The 13,537-nt window shown below is 35.0% G+C and overlaps 1 pseudogene; it reads right to left on the bottom strand.

Annotated features, from left to right (window-relative positions):
- Nucleotides 1-6,622: 6,622 nt before the first annotated feature.
- Nucleotides 6,623-13,327, bottom strand: LOC119866346 (annotated as a pseudogene).
- Between the last annotated feature and the right edge of the window lie 210 nt (nucleotides 13,328-13,537).

The following is a 13,537-nucleotide window of genomic DNA, read 5'->3' as shown; positions in this document are numbered from 1 at the left end:
ATAACAAGTGTCCTCCCTAATCCCCATCGCCCATTTAGCCCATCCCTCCATTCTCTACAGTTTGTTCTCTACACTTAAGAGTCTCTTATGGTTTGCCTCCCTCTTTTTGCCCTTCCCCTATGTTCATCTTGTTTTGTTTCTTAAATTCCATATATGAGTGAAGTCATATGGCATTTGTCTTTCTTTGACGTATTTTTTAGCATGATATACTCTAGCTCCATCCACGTCATTGCAAATGACAAGATTACATTATTTTGGTGGCTAAGTAATATTCCATTGTATATATAGACTACATCATCTTTATCCTTTCATCAGTTGATGGACATTTGGGCTAGTTCCATAATTTGGCTGTTGTTGATAATGTTCCTGTCTAGTAAGAAGTTGCTACAGCCAAGATCAAAGAGATTGCTGCCTGTGTTCTCCTCTAGGATTTTGATGGATCCCTGCTCACATTTAGGTCTTTCATCTATTTTGAACTTATTTTTGTGTGTGGTGTAAGAAAGTGATCCAGCTTCATTCTTCTGCATGTTGCTGTCTAGTTTTTCCAACACTATTTGTTAAAAGAGACTGTCTTTTTTCATTGAATCTTCTTTTCTGCTTTGTTGAAGATTAGTTGGCCATAGTGTTGAGTGCCCATTTCTGAGTTTTCTATTCTGTTCCATTGATCTATGTGTCTGTTTTTGTGCCAGCACCATACTGTCTTGATGACGACAGCTGTGTAATATACCTGGAAGTCTGGAATTATGATGCCTCCAGCTCTGCTTTTCTTTTTCAAGATTGCTATTTTGGGTCTTTTGTGGTTTCATACAGATTTTAGGATAGTTTGTTCTAGTTCTGTGAAAAATTCTGGTGGTATTTGAAGAGGGATTGCATTAAATGTGCAGATTCTATGAGGCTAGCATTATCTCGATTATAAAACAAGACAAAGATCCCATTAAAAGGGGAATTACTGGCCAGTATCCCTAGTGAATATTGATGCAAAAATTCTCAGCAAGATTCTAGCAAATCAACTCCAGCAGTACATTAAAAAAATTATTCACCACAATCAAGTGGAATTTATTCCTGGGCTGCAAGGGTGGTTCAATGTTTGCAAATCAATGTGACATGCCACATTAATAAAAGGATAAGAACCATATGATCAATAGATGCAGAAAAAGCATATGACAAAGTACAGTATCCATTCTTGATAAAAACCCTCAACAAAGTTGGGATAGAGGGAACATACCTCAAAATCATAAAGGCCATATATGAAAGACCCACAGCTAATACCCTCAATGGAGAAAAACTGAGAGCTTTTCCTCTATGGTCAGGAACAAGACAGGAATGTCCATTGGCATTATTATCATTTAACATAACACTGGAAGTCCTCGCCCCAGCAATCAGACAACAAAAAGAAGTAAAAGGTATTCGAACCAGCAAGGAAGAAGTCAGACTTCTACTATTGGCAGACAACATGATACTTTATGTAGAAAACCCCAAAGAGTCCACCAAAAAATTGCTAGAACTTATACACAAATTCAATAAAGTCGCAGGTGTAAATCAATGTACAGAAATTGGTTGCATTTCTATACACCAGTAATGAAGCAGCAGAAAGAGAAATCAAGGAATTGATGCCATTTACAATTGCACTAAAAAGCCATAAGATGCCTAGGAATAAACCTAACCAAATAGGTGAAAGATCTATACTCTGAAAACTATAAAACACTGATGGAAGAAATTGAAGATGACACAAAGAAATGGAAAAAACATTCTATGCTTGTGGATTGGAAGAACAAACATTGTTAAAATGTCTATACTACCTAAAGGGCTTCTTGAGAGTGATGGATATTTGAGATGAAGGATCCTCAGTTGCCTGGAGGACTTGAAAACTGGGAGAGTATTACTTGTCTGAGTTTAGCTTGGAAAGAAATAGATTTATATATGCTTGAGACTAGCTCTGTGATATCTTGGCACCATACTACCCACATTTTAACCACAAACCCAAAGTTGAAAGAGCCCTGGAGTGACTGTGTTTTTCAAAATAGGAAGATTACCAGAATGTACACATATACTTCTCTAATCCATTTCCTCCTCTGCATTTCTGTAAGTGACACCATACTTCAGGCCCTTGGTATCTCCTGCCCAGAAGATTCTAATAGCTCCTTTCTCTCAGCCTTTCCTCTGCCCCTTCCCTTCTTTCTCTTCCCTGGGTATCCTTCTCCCCTGCAGCATTTAGAGGAATCTACCTAAAATTCAGATTTGAGCCTTCTCACAGCCCAGCTTAAATGTACAAAAGGCTTCCATAGCTTCCAACCTCATTTTTTCCCAGCACTTTCTACTCCACTGTTAACCTTCTAGAGGCACAAGTGTGTTTGTAGTTCCCATCCACCCAGCACACTTTTATGCCACCATACCTTTATTTACACTGTCCTCTATGTTAATGTCTTTCTTGACATTATGCCTTTTTACCTTTATTTTTGGGCCTTCATCAGTTGTGAAATATAACAAACTATATACAGGTAAATAAGCCATACATGTACAATTTAATGAACAACAGCAATAGATGTATAATCATTATCTAGGAAACAGATATGACAGTTATCTTCCCTCCCCAAAGTCCTCCATTGCCACGCTCTCTCCCTCCTATGGGAACTCCCTATCTTGATTGCCATGATAATAATTTTCACTTTCCTATATAGTTTATCACATATTTACACATCTCTAAACAATATAGGGTGACTTTGCCTATTTTCAAACATGTATATGGAATCATAATGACGTTATTCTCTTGAACTTTATATGAATAGAATCACACTATTTTTTAGTGTTTTATGTCCTGCTTCTTTTTTCAAACCATTAAATTTGTAAAAGTTATCAATGTTCTTGAGGTACCCGTACTTCATCATTTTCATAGTTCTTCTCTATTCCATTATATGAATATACCGCAATGCATAAATATCTGTTTTACAGTTGCATTCTACTGTTGATGGACAGTTCAGTTGTTTTCAAATTTAGGTTATTACTAGCAATACTGCTATGAATATTCTAGTACATATCTCTCGATATGCATAACAAGCCTTTCTAAAGTAGAATTTTCCAAAAGTTTATACATATGGGTGGATTTGCTGGTCATAGGGTATGTTTATCTTCAGCTCTACTAGAACACATCAAATTGCTTTCAAAAGTGTTGTAATAATTCATACTCCATCAGCATGGCAAAAGTTCTCATTACCCTATATTCTCTCCAATACCTGATATGTCAAACTTCTATTTATTATCTTCTCTGATACAATCCCAAGTACCTAGAACACTGCCTGTCTCATAATAAGCATGCATTAAATATTTGTTGAATAAATTCACATTTCTTAATTTCCAAACATGAGAATTTTCTGGTTGTCTTTTTATTATTGATTAATAGCTTAAATTCACTGTAGTTGAAGAATACTTCCTGTTCAGTATCAACTTTTCAAAATTTGTTGAAATCTGCCTAATATACAAGTCTTTATTTATAATGATTGTATATATAAATGAAAGAATATATTCTTTGCATTTTTTGTTTTTTTTGTTTTTTTTTTTAAGATTTTATTTATTCATGAAAGACACAGAGAGAGAGAGAGAGAGAGAGAGAGAGAGGCAGAGACACAGGCAGAGAGAGAAGCAGGCTCCATGCAGGGAGCCTGATGTGGGACTCAATCCTGGGTCTCCAGGATCAGGCCCTGGGCTGAAGGTGGCACTAAACTGCTGAGCCACCCAGTCTGCCCATATTTTGCATTTTTTGGATGTAAGTTTTAGATATATTAGTACAGATTTTTAAACAAATTTATAAACTGTTTATAAAAATTTTCTATAGTGATTTTTCTACTTATATTACAAATTACCAACAAGTTGCTATTATAATCTTCTACTATATTTGTGGATTTACCCTTCTGATAATTTTTTTCTATTTTTTATATATTCTGATGCTGTTGTAAGTGTAATCTAAATTTTTTAATTGTCATAACTCCTAGTTAATTGAATATTCTTCATTATTAGATTGTTTTCTTATTCTTTTGTCTTAAATTTTGACTGACATTAATATAGCTGCACCTGCTTCCTTTTGAATGGGGTGCATGATGTATTCCTTTCTATTCATCTACTTTCAGCCTGTTTCCTTAAGTTTTAAGTATATTTCTGGTATAGAATATAGTCAGATTCTGTTTTGTTTTCCTTTTTATCCAATTTGGCAGCCTTTGTCTTTTATCTAGAACATTTAGTCTAATTATATTTAATATCAATACATTAATATTTGGATTTAAACTGTATTTGTAGATTTATCTATTTCTCATTTCTATTAGATTTTGCTTCCTACATTTTGAAACTATTAGGTGTTTGACAATTTAGGATTAGGGTGTCCTTTTGCTGAATTGGCAACTTTATCACTATGAAATGGCTTTTCTTTATTCCTGGTAATATCCATTGCTCCAATATTTATTTAGTCTGATGTTAAGCCATTTCAGCTTTTTTTGTTAGTGTTTGCCTGGCATAGCTTTTCCATTTTTTTCCTTTTATGTCTTTATATATAGAATATGCTTAGGTCTTACTTTTTATCCAACCTAACCGTCTCTACATATAATTGGGATATTTAGACTACTTACATTTTTTATAATTATTGATAAGATTGGTTTTCTTTTTTAAAAATTTTATTTATTCATAGAGACACAGCTAGAGAGAGAGACAGAGACACAGGCAGAGGGAGAAGCAGGCAGCATGCAGGGAGCCCGATGTGGGACTCATTCCGGGTCTCCAGGATCACGTCCTGGGCTGGAGGTGGCGCTAAACCGCTGCACCACCGGGGCTGCCCAAGATTGGTCTTCAATCTATCATCTTGCTGTTTGTTTTGTTTGTCCCATCTGTTCTGTTTCTTTTTTCTTTTTTTTTAAGATTTTATTTATTCATGATAGAGAGAGAGAGAGAGAGGCAGAGACACAGGCAGAGACACACAGAGAAGCAGAGACATAGGCAGAGGGAGAAGCAGACTCCCTGCAGGGAGCCTGATGCGGAATTCCATCCCAGGACCCTGGGATCATGATCTGAGCCAAAGGCAGACACTCAACCACTGAGCCACCCAGGTGCCCTCCAAAATAATTTTCTGCAATGATGGAATTGTTCTAATTTGCACTGCTCAGTATGGTAACTACTAGCCACATATGGATATTGAATACTTTAAATGTGGCTGGTATGACTAAAAAACTAAATTTTTAATTTTCTCAAATTTTAATTTAAATAGCCACATGTAGCAACCAGCTACTGTGTGAGATGGTGGAGCTACAGAGTTTGTAATATACACTTCAGTTTAGCATAGCCAACCTTCAAATAGTATAACATTTTTCATTTCCTTCCTCCCTTATATCCTTATGTTTTTGTTGTCATATATCACTTCTATATATGCTAAAATCTCAACTGAGCTTTTATTACTTTTACTGTAGTTGTTTATCTTTTCAAGAGACTAATACGTGGGAAAAATATTATTTGTATTTTACCTACATTTTATCACTTCTCACACTCTATTCCTTTGTGTTGATCCAAATTTTCACGTTTTTTTTTTCTTCTGCCTGAAGAGCTTCCTTATAACATTTCATCTTTTGCTTGTTTAAAATAGTCTTTATTTTTCCTTTGTTTTTGAAAGATATTTTTTCTGAGTAAAAACTTCGGGGTTGATCTTATCTTCTGTCTTACGTAGCTTTTATAAGAAATCTGCTGGTGCTATTTTCTTTGTTCCTCTATAGCAGAATGGCGAACTTTTCGGGAAAGATAGTAAATCCTTTAGGCTTTGCAAATTATAAAAGCCTTTTAGGCTGTTGCAACTACTCAACTCTGCCAAGGGCTAGCAGCCCTAGCAAATACATAAATGAGTTTGTGGGGCTGTGTTCTAACTAAATTTTACTTACAGAAACAAGCAGTGGGCCAGATTTGTCCCATGGGCCATAGTTTGCCAATCCTTGCTCTACATGTAATGTGTCTTTTTTTATCTGGCTACTTTTAGAAATTTTTTCTTTACCCTTGGTTTTTAGCAGTTTGATTAGGATGTGCCTTGGCATGTTTTCTCTAAGTTTATTCTGACTAGATTTCAGAAGTTTCAAATTTGGAAATTTTTTAGCCATTACTTTTTATTTGAATATATTTTTAGCCCCCAATTCCTGAAACTTCAGTTGCATGTGTGTTAAACTGCTTGATATATTTCACAGATCACTTTTGCTCTGATCCTTTCTTTTTTTTCTCTCTCTATACTTCATTTTAAATAGTTCCTATTTCCAGGCCTTTAAGCTCTCTAATCTTTTCTTCTGTAGTTTATAATTTACTATATTTCCTCCTGTGAAAATTTTTAAAAATTTAAAATTTGATAATTATGATTCTGTTCAATATTAAACTTTAACATTTGTGCCACATTATCAAGATATTATTTGACTCACAATAATATTTTACATGTTTAAATTCAATACAATCACTGAATAAAACTATGTAAACAATATAATACTTCTTTGATAAAAGTGACTTTATATAAGAGGTTTGACTTCAAACTGTCTTACTAATCCACTCTTTGGCCTCTGTTATTCAGAGGCACATTTGAATGTGCCACATTGTAGGCACATTTCAACTCATTTTTTTAATGAATATTTTGCAACAAGTTCCTGAACTTTTTCATTTATTTTACACTAGTAGAAATTCTTCCAATTGCAGTAAACAATGATACTATTTCTTGTCTGATTAGATGGAATTCGTAAGTGGGCCCACTTTCTGCTATGATTGCTATCAGTTTCTCTGAAAAAGAGGACTTCGAAGCAGTGCCCAAACCCTGAGTCTGAATATTTTCCCACAGTTGACATTTAAACCAACAAACACAGTCCATAATTTTGTAACATTTCTATAATGCAGTCTAAAGTTTTCCTTTAATTAGTTTCCTCCTTTTTCTATTCCAAGCAAAAAAATAATAATAATTCTTATAAAGTTGCAAACGAGTCCCATGTCGGGCTCCTTGTGTGGAGCCTGCTTCTGCCTCTGCCTGTGCCCCTGCCTCTCTCTCTCTCTCTCTCTCTCTCTCTCTCATGAATAAAATCTTTAGAAAAAAAAATTATTTAACTTTATAAAATATTTCCAAGAGTAAATTTGTCTTCCAAATCTTAAACTTCATTTCCACTGAACAGTTGAAAATCTGGATGCTCAGAGAATGATAACTCTTTAGATAAAGGCCTTTAATTCTTTTAAGTAGAGAAAATATGAGTTCTTGAAAATTCCATGAAACACACTGGTGAAATTCTATAATGCATGTCCCCATTTCTTTTCCAAACAGGTATACTGTGAAAACTGTCTTGCACTCAGATGCACATTAATGCTTGCAGGCAGTCCAGATAGTAGTTTGTTAAATACTCTCCTCTCTTTCTTTCTTTCTTTTTTTTTACATGGAAACCATCTGTGAAAAATGTTCTCTTCACATTCCCCTTGGTCAGAAGCTAAAATATTTAAAGGGGTTTTTGTTTGCTTTTTAAGATTCTATTTATGTATTTGACAGAGACAGCACAAGCAGGGAGAATGGCAGGCAGAGAGAAAAGGAGAAGCAGGCTCCCCATGGAGCAGGGCATCTGGGATCATGACCTGAGTCTAAGGCATACACTTAACCCACTGAGCCACCCAAGAGCCCTAAAGGGTTTTAATCGTTTGTGACTTGAAACAGTTTTCTTCATAGGTGACGATATTCCCTACCTTCCAAGCATCTGGTCCCCTATAATTGTGTAATATTCAGAATTAAGAACAATTTACATATTCAGTGTCAAGGTATTATATGTCATTAGCTTCACAGAAGTTGTGTGGAGAATCATCAGGCTCGGCCCCCTGAAGAACAATCTTCTATGATTCCTCATTCAAAGATTCATCCATAGCTCTACATCATTCAGCTTATTCATATTCTTCAGTGAAATTATTGCCTTCTTCAGAATACCTATAGCTTGCAGATTTAATTTAAACACTCAATTTTTAACTGATTTGATTTTACATTTTTATCACCTCTTATATTGAACTGACTTGCTTTATCCTATAATATATATAAAATATTTCATGATACCAGTATTGGTATTAACAATAAAACTACAGAATGAAGTTTCAAAAGTCATGTGAAATAAATCTTGTCTGTGTGTGTGTTGGGTGGTGTTACCAATCACATGCTTAGGTTCATTTAATTTGTTTTCAGTTTGGAGGATTGCTCTTTTTTCCCTTTTTAATTTATTTTTTTAATATGTAAAATTATATGATTATAAATTCAAAACTACAAAAATTGGTATACTCAGAGGAGTCTCTCTTCCTATCCTATCCCTTGATCCTCATTCCCCATCCCCACCTTCTATAAATAACCATTTTTATTAGTTTCTGAATTATTTTTTAATGTTTAATTTTATACAAGAAGTAGCTACCACATATGCTGCTCTGTACCTTGCCTCACATAGTATTATTACGACAATCATTCTATAGCAATGCAAAGAAATATTCCTATATTGGTATGAGTATGTCTATTATATACTATAATTTATTTAACTATTGAGTTCCTCTCTCTAAATGGCATTTGGGATATTTATAGTCTTTTTCCACTAAAAATAATGCCACAGTGAATAACAAATTTGTGCAGATGTATTTTAGGATAGATTCCTAGAAAATGTACTCGCTGGGCGAAAGGATGACTGCATCTATTTGTAATTTTGCTAGATAGTACCAAATTCCCCACCTTGGGGGCTGTATCATTCTACACTTCCACTGGTCCATATCAGTATGTGTCTTTCACCAGACATTTGGCAACAGTGTGCACTCAGACTTTTGGATTTTTGCCAACACAGTAAGAAATGCTATCTCAATGTAATGTAATTTCTTTTTCTTTTCTTTTCTTTCTTTCTTTTCTTTTCTTTTCTTTTCTTTCTTTTTTTCTTTTCTTTCTTTTCTTTTCTTCTTTCTTTCTTTCTTTCTTTCTTTCTTTCTTTCTTTCTTTCTTTCTTTCTTTCTTGAATTGAATATGTTTTACTACTTTAAGCATCTGCCTTCAGCTCAGGTCATGATCTTGGGGTCTGATGTCCTGGGTCCTGAGATCAAGCCCTGTGTAGAGAGCCCTGGGTGGTGCCCTGATTAGGCCCCCTGCTCAGAAGGGAATCTGCCTCTGTTCCTACCCCTGAGCTAGTGTGCACTATATCTCTCAAATAAAAAAAATAAATCTTTTTAAAAAATCTATTTAACTAAAAAACAAACAAAAAACTTGTTGGAATTTTTACTGGAATTAAATTTACAAATTAATTTAAGGTATGTCTTTCATTTGTTCAAGTTTTATGTTTTCAGGGAATATGACAAAGCTTTCCTCATTGGTTTTTATATATTTCTTATTAACTTTATTCCTGGGGGCTTTGTAATTTGCTATTGCAAATGGGATTACAATGTTCTCTTCTACATTATTTTCTAACTGGTTCTTCCCTATATGTATGAAGTCTACTGACATCTGTAAATTGCTTTTGTATCCTGCTTTCCTTACTGATTCATCTTTTTATTTTCAGCAATTTTCCTATTGCTTTGCTTTCATTTTCTAGATACACTATTACATTTTCTGCAATTCTCATATATCTAATTGCTTTTGTGTCAGTGCTGTGGCAAATACCGTCAATACCATGTTAGATGTTATAGTAATAGTGTGGACATCCTTGTTTTGTTTCAAACATTAGCAAAAATGCCTCCAGTGTTTTCCCATAAAATAATAAGATACTGGGAAGCAAGATGCTTTATGATGTTAGGAAAATACTCTCCCTCTTTTGAAAATTATTTTTTGTTAGGAATACATCTTGAGTCTTCCTAGATATTTTTCTAGAATCTATGGAGATAATCATAAGACATCTCTTCTTATACATAATAATACTAATAAGTATATTAATGTATTTTCTAACATTGAACCATCTTTGCACTTCTAAAGCAATTTCCACTTGGTCATGACATATCATGCTATTTGATTCGATTTGCTAATATTTTATTTAGGATTTTTGCATTGATATTTGTGAATGAGATTCATCTGTAGCTTTCTCTTTTGTGTAATCTTTATCACATTTTGGTTTCAATGTTCTATTATTTCACTAAAGATTTTTTGAAGTCCTTTTTCTGTGCATTAGAGTGGAATTGGGATTATAAGTCTTTAAAGAATCCTATTTGAAACATCTTGGATAATTTTTAGAGATATTTAAAAATATATCTATTCAGTACCCTAATTGTTCTCAGCAGATGGCTGGTCTAAGTAATCTAATTCCTTTTTTTCCCTGAAGAAAAAAAATTCTACCTTTCTTTACTTCTCCTAATCCTTCAAGACTTTGGTCATTATAATTTTCTTTAAAAGGTCTTCTCTGAGCCCCCAGGTTGTACTAAGATGTCTCTTTTCTGGGATTCTACTGGATGGCATTTATTCTTGCATAGCTGCATAATGTTGAAATGATGCATTAATATTATCATTATCTTTTATTAGTCAAAAGTTTTTGTGGACAGAAATCCTGTTTTGCCTCCACTTTAAATTCCCAGTGTCTAGTGCTAAACACAATGCCTGACATTTAGTAGGAGCCTTAATATTTAATGAACTGATCTTTGATCAGATTCCTCCCAACACACACACACACACACACACACACACACACACACACACACACACAAGTTCTTACCTTTGCAAATGGCTCTTCAATTCATCTAGAAGCATACAGTAAAAATCTAAGAGTCATTTTTGGCAAACTCTACCCCCTTCAGTTTGTAGTCAGTCACCAAGCCAATATTTTGATCAATTCTGATCTAAAATATTTCAAATTCACTCACTTCTCTCCCTTTATATGGCCACCACCCTAGTCTATATCCCTATCACTTCTTGCCTAGATGACTTAATTGCTGTTTTTCCTATTTTAATCTCTGCTCCTATAACCCAATCTTCATCAAAAAGTCAAAGTGATCTTTTAAAAACACAGATGTGATTATATCACTTGTATAATACCTATCAATAACTTCCTATTCTTTTGGGATAAAGTTTAGAATCGTTAGTATGTTCACTCAGACCTTGGCTGATCTGGAGCATCTGTACCTTTCTAACCATAACTTGTGCCCTTTGCCTCTTTATTATTCTGTCCTCATATTCTTCTTCCAACTACCTAAGCTTTTTCCCTCTCAGTCTTTGAATACTCTTGTCCATTTGCTGGAGGGCCCACTCCCTCCCCACTCCCTAAACAGTTTTGATCTGGTTATATCCATTCGTTTTCCAAATCCGTACTCAAGGCCATTTTCCTTTACCTCCCAGTCTTATTGAGGCTCTCTACTGAATTGTCATATTATCCTCCATACTTTTCCTTTATAGAACTTATCACTAATGTGATTATTTGTGTGATTCTTTATCTAATGTTTATTTCTGACATTAACTATAGTTTTCCTGGAGGCAGGGACCACATTGATCTTATTTTCAGCTGTAGCTTCAGCATCTATCATAGGGAACAGCACAGTAATATAATTTAATAAGTATTTATTGAATGAATGGATGAATGATGGGTGAATGAACAAAGAACTAGTTAACTGAATTCCAAGCAAGAAGCCTAAGGAACAAATTTTCCATTTCCCCTCTAGGGGGAGACCTACTCCTACTAGAAGTAGCATGGACCTCAAGGGAGCACAAAATCCTGAAATTAACAGTAAGCTTAAATCCCTGAAATTGATTCAGAGAATCCAATCATTCCTTGCTAGTAGAACTCTCCAGATCAGTCTAAACCACTCAATGGTACCAGACAAGTGAGCACTTCCTCTGTTAATTTCCCTTCCTTGAACAATCTTAAAATCCTTCCTGCTATAGTTTGTCTATTCCAGTCTTGGTTTGCTAGATGATTTAGCTGTAACTGCCCACATTCTTGGAAAAATAGTATCTATGTATATATAATTTAAATATTATCATTAACATTTTTATTTGTATTTTTACTGCATCCCTCCCCCCACAAAATCCCTTAGGCATTCTTTCTCTACAAAGACTCAAAATTTGTTAAAATTGTTCTGATAGTGGAAAATATTGGTAACCTATAAGGCCAAAAAACAATAAAATATTGATGAAAAGCTAGTTTTCAAAAAATAGCGATTCATAGATTTCCCTGTGCCTCGGGGAAAGTTAAAAGGAAAAAGAAAAGAATAGAGTTTGAATATTGGGAGCATGTCTGCCTTTGAGCAGTTTCTGAAAGAAGTCCTTGTTTAATCCTGATGACACATCTTGGGAGACTACCCCTGCTGCACATTAATGCTGTTCTTTTCTCTGCTGAACTACTTTCTCCAGGACAAAGTTTAAGTGTATAAAAAGTTTCAAGAGGCTTATATTTCTCTGAACTTTTTTTTTTTCCTTTGCTCTATTTCCAAAGCTCCTTTTCAAATTTCCTTTTAAATGCAATTTCTGACTTCTTTCTCAGGGTCAAAGACCAATAGTACATAGAGGCATTCCACTATTCCCGTCTTTGAGAGGTCAGTTCACTTTAGTTCAATTCTGTTTGCATGTATCTAATACCTGGTGTATGTTTGGAACTGTGCTACGGCGGGGGCTGGGGGGGAGTGCAGGAAATCTAAATCTCTGTCTTAGAGGTGCTTGCAGTGAAACTAGGAGGATTAGAAAATACAAAATAATACAAGGATGACATAGATAAGAACCAGCATTTATATAGCTTACAAAACCACTTTTCACCAATGTGATCTAAGTTTTATGAAATTAGCTCTTAGGATAAGTGTTGCTACTCTCATCCTGTTGTACAGATCAATAAACTGAGACAGATAATGTAACTTGCTTAGGCAGAGTAACTAGAACTATCAGAACTGGAAACTTGGTCCCTAAGGTGTTTGCATATTATGTTGTTTCTAAAATAAGGGATATACAATAAACAATAACTAAAAATTGAAGAAATTCAAAGAGAAAATACACATATTAAAGAAGCAAAGCTAATTTTCCTAACTAGTCTGACACTTAGATCCTATTTTTTCACCCTATTTTGTTAATTTTGACTGATCCCCTCTCTCTCCTTTCCTCTTAGGGTATCACAAACTTACTTTTGGTTCTTTCCTCCCTCTTTGGTGACAAAAGAACTCATTTGGGAGGAATCGCTTCTTCCTTAAGGCATCTTCCTCTAGGAAGGGTGTCAGGAAAAATTTGCATCAACATTAGCTAAGTGGCCCCTGAAGAAAGATGAGTCCTTTTTAGACAGAAGAGTAATGGATAAGTTCTGGCCTGAAGCCAGACAACTGTTGTGAAAGGCTTCGGTTACGACCTACAGAGGTTGCAAGACAGCATTCCTCTCCTCCAGTACATGGTCACTCTAGAGGACTGCACTCAGAATCAGGAAAGGGTTTGACGCCAGCAGGTGAAGAAAGGAGTTCTTCCACTCCAAAAGAGTTGCACAAAAGCCTGTGGCTGTGAGGTAGACCCAAAGCTCAAAAAGCAAGACACCCAGGTCTGTAACCTGGGTCAGCTAACTGGCATCTACCCGGATCCTGGACACTAATACGTGTTGAACGGTGA

The sequence above is a fragment of the Canis lupus genome, chromosome 27, assembly GCF_011100685.1.
Source record: "Canis lupus familiaris isolate Mischka breed German Shepherd chromosome 27, alternate assembly UU_Cfam_GSD_1.0, whole genome shotgun sequence".
Classification (NCBI taxonomy): domain Eukaryota; kingdom Metazoa; phylum Chordata; class Mammalia; order Carnivora; family Canidae; genus Canis; species Canis lupus.
Note: the sequence above shows the minus strand (reverse complement) of the source record. Positions and strands in the feature narration are given on the sequence as shown.